Here is a 7,902-nt window from a genome sequence, read left to right as displayed (position 1 = left end):
CTTCGTCCATGCTTCGCAGCAGGGCTGCGGGGATACTGCGAAGGAGACAATCAAGACTGAGTGTCTGTGTAACCACTGCCGTAGATGCCATGGAGAAGCACAGTTGCGGTGCTGATGCTACGATCCAGAGCCGGGTTCCGTCGATATGTCGAAATATGTACACCTGCGCAGATGAGCTCCCAAAAGTGAGCCGTTCACTGCCACCGTTGTTTCCGTTTCAGGCTGCTGGCCCGGAGGCTTGAACCTTTCTACGCGCGGAGGGCTTTCAAGCACTGCTGCCTAAGCACCTTCTTCCAGGTTTACCGCAATCGAAGACGGCGTGATTTTAAGACACGCTTAAAATCGTTCGCAGGGGACCGTGTCCTAAGAAATCGACACAGACGTTTGTTATCCTTCTTTTTTAGATGGTTCGGCAGTTATCTTTTGATAGAAAAGAGTAAGCTTATCTCATGTGGCGCACTTCCAAATGCACAGAGCTTCGTAATCAGTCGTGATCAACATGCCTGATTCATTTCTGCCAAGAACATAAGAGCTGGAGCTGAATAGGGTTCCTAGAACTAGTTCCTTATGCCCTGTGTTGAAAATTATACGCGATTTTGTGAACTTGCGCTGCCTCGGGGCTGCATTTGTTCGCCTTGTATATAATTTATGTTATCGAGGATTCTTGTTTTACCTTCTTTGCCCGCGCCACACGTGGAGGAACAGGCCTCGTGTTTTCAGGACAAGTGCTACTTGGGCGCGAGCTCTATCACAAGAGCCAAGGGCGGAGGTGGGGGGTGGTAAAAAAACTTTTTTTTTAATACTCGAAGAGAGTTTGGGGTTCAGAAGACCCCGCTACATGGTCGGAATCCTTAGTCCGGTACACCGCATGAGGAGGCCCCTTCTCGCGCCCGCTTTACTCGCTTCTCGCGCCCCCTTTGGGACTCTAATGTAGAGCAGTTGAGGAGGGCAGTCTTCCTTGCTTCTCGAGTAGGGGTGGGGGAAGGGGGATGGTGAGTATTTATTTATTTATTATCAATACCTCAAATGCCCCAGGAATGTGGTATTACATGAGGGATGGGCTGAATGTGTCACTAATGGGAGATTGGATGGCAGCCTTGAAGTTGAAGTGCAGTGGATCGGAGTGGTGCACGGAGTCGATTGGCAGGCTGTTCCAGTCTCGAGCAGTTTGCACGAAGAATGAGCGAAGATGAGCTGTAGTCTGTGCGGGGGGGAGGGTAGACTGCTTTGGGATGGTTGGTACGGCTTGATAAGCGATGAGCTGGCAGGATAGCTGAAACATCAAGTTGGCTGTGATAAAATTTATGAAAGAGGTAGAGCCGAAAGATGCAACGTCTGGACTCGAGATTAGTAAGATTAGCCTCAGATTTAAGTGCAGTGACGCTGGTGTGATACGAGTAGTCCGAAAAAATAAATCTAGCTGCGCGATTGTGAACTGATTCGAGGGTGTTCGAAAGGTTAGATTGATGAGGGTCCTAGACTGAGCATGCGTACTCCAACTTCGGCCGGACAAATGTGAGGTATGTTAATGTTTTAATTGAAGCAGAAGCGAGTCGCAAGTTCCTACGGAGGAAGCGAAGAGTGCGATTGGCTTCGTTTGTTATGTTTGTTATGTGCGCTGACCAATTAAGTGTGTTAGAAAATGTGATGCCGAGATATTTATACGATTGAAGAGATGCTATTTCAGATGCACTTATTTCATACTTGAAGGCTTGATAGTTTTGGCGCCGATGGAAAGAAAACAATGACGTTTTATTAGTGTTTAAGGACATTAACCAAGTGTTGCACCAGGCTTCAACACGTTTAAGGTCGTCTTGAAGTAAGCGAGAGTCAGAGGTGTTATGGATGGGGCAGTAGATTACACAGTCGTCTGCAAATAGGCGGATATGAGAAGTGATATTATTAGGCAGGTAAATATAGATTAGAAAAAGCAAAGGCCCAAGCACAGTGCCTTGGGGACACCGGAAAGGACCGGGGTGCAAGATGACGAAAGTTTATTAGCATACACAAATTGTTTCCGGTTAGTGAGAAAATTGCGTATCCAATCTAATACAAGGGGGTTAATGTGTAAGCTTGAAAGTTTAAGTAGAAGTCTTTGATGGGGAACCTTGTCAAATGCCTTTTCAAAATCCAAAAAGAGAGCGTCCACCGGAATGTTTAAATCGAGATTAGAGCTTATGTCGTTATTGAATAAAGCTAGTTGAGTATCACATGATAGCCCTTTGCGAAACCCATGCTGATTAGGATGAAAAAAAGTGACAGATATCAGGAATTTTACTATGTGAGAGTAAAGCACATGCTCCATTAGTTTTGAACAAACGCTAGTTAGTGAAATGGGACGATAACTAGAACATAAAGATGGAGGACCTTTTTTCGGGACTGGAACAACCTTGCCTACTTTCCAGTCTTCCGGCACCACTCCTGATGACAATGATTGCTGGAAAATATGGCATAAAATCACACTGACAGTGTTTTTCGTATGTTTTAGTACCTTGGTGTTAATGCCATCGACACCTGCAGAAGATAAAAGCCTTAATGAGTCAATGATTTTCACAATACCGGGAGGATTAAAAGCGATCTCAGGCATAACAGTGTGATCGTAATGGGGACAATCTGGTAAATTGTTAGCAGGTTCTTGCGTGAAAACAGAACTGAATGCACGGTTTAGTTCTTCGACTGTTTGACTTGCAGGAATAGGGCGATTGCAGTGATCGTGTAATTGTAATGGTTGCGAGCGTTTAGGGTTTATAGTACTCCAAAATTTTTTAGGGTCATTTTTTAACATGGTTGGCAAGACTGGTGAATAGAAAACACGCTTTGTTTTGTTAGCAAGTGACTCAAACTCCTTTTCCGCAGTGTAATACGTTTTCCATGAGCGTTCGTTGTTAATTCGTTTAGCAGAGCGAAAGAGTCTTTTCTTTTTGTTGTTGAGACGTTTCAGCATGCGGTTGAACCATGGCGATGATTGTTTATCGGTTCCAGTGATAGTGGGTATGTACGTCTTTATCAGCTCATGCATTTTATCCTTGAAAAGTAACCAGTTAGTCTCAGCGGAACGTTTAGAAAAGTCCTCAAGAAGCCAGACGGAAAATTCTTCAAGTGCAGTATTGATTGCGGAATAGTTTCCTTTGTCATATAATGTTATTGTTTTCATTATTGTTGGTGTACCCGGTAGATGGCAATGAAACGAACCGTGCACGATGGAATGGTCACTAAGACCTGGTAAATATGTGAGCGAAGAGAGCTTATCGGAGTCTGAGGCAAGGATCAGATCGAGTGTATTAGACGAATTGCTGCTATGACGTGTTGGTTGGGCGACTACTTGCGTTAGTCCAAAGGTTAGACACGTGTTTACGAAGTCACTTTCAATGTTATTCTTTGATAGTGTTTTGGCGAGATTAGACCAGGTAATAGCAGGAAAGTTAAACTCTCCGAACAGCAGAATAGGTGACTGGCGGTGCGTTGCAGTTACGCATTGAAGAACTGCGTGGAATTCGGCGACAAAAGAAGCGTTGGCAGCGGAGGGGGTGGGGGGGGGGGGGGGTGCGATAACAGGCGCCTATTATTATAGGCGGGTAAGAGGCATTGGAAATAACAAATATAATTTCTAGGGGCGATGATATTTTTAATTCGATGCATTGGAGGTTTCGGTGGGCTGCTATCAGTACGCCACCCTCACGCTTGTCGATTCGATCCCGCCGGAAAATATTTAAATCGGAAGAAATCGATAGAATTTCAGAGTCGGTGATTGATGATGCCAGCCATGTCTCGGTAAGAACAACAAGGTTAGACTCGGTTGTGTGAATTATATTGCTGAGAGGATCAAGTTTAGGCAAAAGGCTTCTGATATTAGTATAAATGAAATGAAATTTAAGCGCACACGAAAAACGCACACAAGAGGAGATACACACAAGACAGGCGCTAACTTCATCTGATTTATTCGCAGGTAAGAGAGCGAAAATATATACATAAAACGAGACATGCGCAGTAAAGAAACAGATCGTCATATCACAATGCGTGCTCAAGGTATCTGTATTCTGCCTGCAAAAGATTAACTGATGTATCACTCACACAGTCATGCCCCCTCTTCCTGATGTTTTGTTAAATGATATTAGTATATATAAAGGATAAGTAAGAACGGCTAGGTTTCAAACAAGTGTTTCCTACGTGTGTAAAGGGTGGGGGACAACCATCTGATTACTGCGGTCAAAAGTATAAGTTTTCTTTCCAATGGTTAGTTTGTCGTGTCTGAGTTTGAATTTAGTTTCTTCCTGTGCCTTTGCAAATTCCACAAGGCGCTTTCTAGCGTTAAGAGTACTTGGGCAGTAGTCCTCAGAAATACTGTAACTTGTGCCTTTGAGTTTTTTGGCACATGAAAGAACCTTTTCTTTTACCTTAAAATGCGCAAATTTAACAATAATTGGTCGCTTTCGGTCCGCCCCAAACTTTCCCAGCCTGTGAGCTCTTTCGATATCTAGGGGAGCAAGAGTGGTGTCTAACTGCTCGCTGCAGAGTTGGATAATAAGGGCCTCTGACTGCGCCCATGTTTCCCGCTCGCCATCTTTATGGCAAAAAAAACAAAACAGGTTTGATCTGCGCGACCTGTCGTCCGAATCATCAAGTCTGCTTTTAATAGCAGCAATCTGCTCAGAGTTCTGTTCGGAGAGCGCCTGTACTTCGTTCACTGGTTTCTTTACAGCTGTTATCGATGAACAGTCGGCTTCAATTTTTGCCAGTCAATTTTCAATTTCTTCAAATGCTTCGTCAGTGAGTACATTCTGAGTACATGCCGACACCATGTGAAAGATTTCGCAGATCTATCCCCAATGCGGGCAGCGCCCATCTATGTTAGGATCAAAGTGTTTGGCGATGGCAGGACAGAGAAGAGCAACTGTTTGTAGGCGCCGCAGAGTTCGCTCATCCCCCTTACTACGCCCCTTGGCAGGTGCCGGGAAGAGGCGCTGGCTGTCGCAGTAATAAATTAAGATTTTCCGGAACAGCAGAAGCGGTTTATGCTGCTTCTGAGCCAGGAGAGCTAGGAGAAGGAGCATGGTTTGTCAGCGTTCGGGCGGCCGCATCAGCTCCCTAATTGCCGCGTAGACCCTGGTGTTTAGGAGCCCAGGTTACGTTTGTGCGAGTTGGATCGGCGGGATCCAGCCTTAGAATTTTGGAGGAAAGAGGTGATATTTACCCTGCAAGATAGTGTTCACAGTCTCGGGGAGAGTCTGTGATAACCGTTGACGATTTTGGATCGGCGGCAGCGAGAGCTATTGCAACTTCCTCCGCTCGCGTTCAATTAGGGGCCCGAAAAGATAGCCTATCCGCATCCATTCCCCGGTGGACTACGGCAGCAGTGTAGAATCCTGCGGGTGACGGTCCTGTGATGTCCACGTAGTAGACGCCCTGTTTAGATCCATATTGCCTCTCAAGCGTGCGAACCCGCGATTGTCGTCTGCCTTCATGTGAAGTCATGTCCATGTAACGCGGGAGCGGAGCGACCCAGAGCGTATGGCGCCGCAGCACCGGGATGTTCTCCGTCCCCTCTGGTATGCATATGTGTTGGATGTGTAAGCGGTTTAGCAGGCGGCGCCCAGGAGGCGTCTGCGAGAGCCACGTATATTGGTTCGCGAGCTGTGCCTCCGCAATTCCTGATAGGAGTTTACCACCCAGAACGCCTTCAGTCTGGCGTTGAAGGTAGCCACCGGGAGGTCCAGCGCTCGCTTTGTTGCCTTCTTGATGATGGCGTCAATGCGCTCGTCTTCTTGTTTGGTGGTACGTAGGCACGGCACGGCGTAGAGGATTCTGCTGGTCACGAAGGCGTGGGCGAGCCGTAGCACGTCCCTGCTCCGCAGGCCACCCCTGTTGGAAACTCGGTGTTTCTTAGCCCTACCTGTTCAGCTATACGCTTGAATTTTGCTATAGTAGAGTCCGGCCTAAGGCTGTTATTGATGAACAGACCCAGGATCCGGAGCTCTGGCACTTCTCTGATGGGACCGCCTGACAGAGATATGTGTAGAGATGTGTTGTCCTTGTGCCTTGAGCTGACATGTAGAAGCTCTTATTTGACGGGTGCACAATGGAGACCACAGTCGGCAGCATATCCATCGACTAGGGAAGCGGCTTGATGAAGGCGGTCCTCCACCTCCTCAAGCTAGGCTCCCTTCGGTAGTCCAAATTGTAATATCGTCTGCGTAGAGCGCGTGTTTTGATGCGAAAAGCTTCACTAGGCTAGTCAACACCGCGCTTCGGGCCAGCGACACTACAGATTGGACACTTCTGCGCATGCCCGAAACCGAGTGGCATCACGCATGGCGCAGACACTCGCCATGGAAGGAGAAGAAGAAGCAACAGTCGGACGGCGCAGAAACAGGCAGAAGTGCCAGTGCGACCAAGGTCTTCACGGCAGACTTCGTGAAATATCCGTTGGGCTACGCGTGCGATGTTTGTGAAACACTATGGCATTTGTGGGATCTTAAGCCAGTAAGTGATGCCATGCGGCGGACATTGAGCTCAGCATCTGTTCACTTGAGTGAAACCGTGGGTAGGGTGTGCCCCATGCAGGGCATTTTTAGTCAAAGAGAAAGACCCTCTGTTCAGCGTTCGACCTTTCGCCGCAGCCGTGCGCAGTGCGCATTTGAAAGGAGAGGTATAAAAGGCGCGCTTGCCCATAGAACAGGCGCAGACACTCGCCATGGAAGGAGAAGAAGAAGCAACAGTCGGAAGGCGCAAAAATACCGATCCAGAAGTGGTAGCTTGGGGGTTGGCGCTTCGAGATATCCAGGCTTAACATTAGCTAAGCCAGAGCCAATTTGTATGCCCTCCATCTCAGCCAATTGGCAGGGGAGGTACATCATGGTGGTGTGGAAAAAGAGCGGCGATAACACCGCCTCCTGTGGTGTACCCCGTGTACCCATAACGAACGGGCCGTATTCCTCGTCCTCGATCCGGAGGAATGCCTGACGCGAAGAGAGAAAGTCTCTGACATATTCTCTGACAAGCCCTTTACCCCGCCATTAGTGCTGTTCAAGTTAGACAGCATCCTAGCATGTTTAACACTGTCGAACGCCCCCTTAAGAAAGAGGGCGAGGATGGCCTTGTCGTTTTGTTGCATGGCTGTGGGTCGTATTATGTCCCTGTGTAGTTGGAGTAGGACATCCTGTGCAGAATTGTGCGGGAGTGTTTGCAAAGAGTCCTTTACCTTCCATGTATGAAGAGAGGCGATCCCGTACCATCGCCTTCATGAACTTTCCGACACACGAGGTCAATGAGATGGGTCTCAATTTGCCCGTAGTCACGGCTTTACCTACTTCGGGGATGAAAGCGGCTGCCGCGGTTAGGTTCGAACTCGCTTATTCCGGCTCAGTAGCTGAGCCACGCAGTGTTCTCTTTTCATAAAATTGTATAAATATCTTGCTCAGTTAATAAGCGCACACCCACAGTTTTCAGATGGGGCTTGCATCTGGAGTGCCCTTCTTTTTGGTCTACAGTTTTGATGTTCGCTCTCCCTACCCAAATGCAAGCAATGTACTAAGCGGCCACCAGAGTACGTCTGAAAGGATCTGAGGGGTAGTTCTATGTACAAAGCCAAGGTGCCGTCACTGCTCTAATTTCATCTCAAATACGGCAGTCTAGCAATGAACCGATTCAAGCAGTAGAAGCAAAATGGGATTCAAGTTCCGTGTAGACTGAGATGTGAAGTGGAAGGGCACTGTTAACACCCGTGAGTGAAATTGACGAATGCAGGACCTAAAACCGTCAGCTGGCAATAAACGTTCCAGTTTTATTGTATATTTCAAAATGTTAATTACCTTCTGTTAGTTAAAATGGCGACTTTTTATCCAATTGTGGCCTGTTGTACATCCACAAGTTTATTTGTACATACAGACTTTTTTTGTTTTACGG

Source organism: Amblyomma mixtum, chromosome 10, assembly GCF_055824585.1.
Source record: "Amblyomma mixtum isolate Tamu chromosome 10, ASM5582458v1, whole genome shotgun sequence".
Classification (NCBI taxonomy): domain Eukaryota; kingdom Metazoa; phylum Arthropoda; class Arachnida; order Ixodida; family Ixodidae; genus Amblyomma; species Amblyomma mixtum.
The sequence above is the reverse complement of the archived record's forward strand: the minus strand, read 5'-3'. Positions refer to the sequence as shown.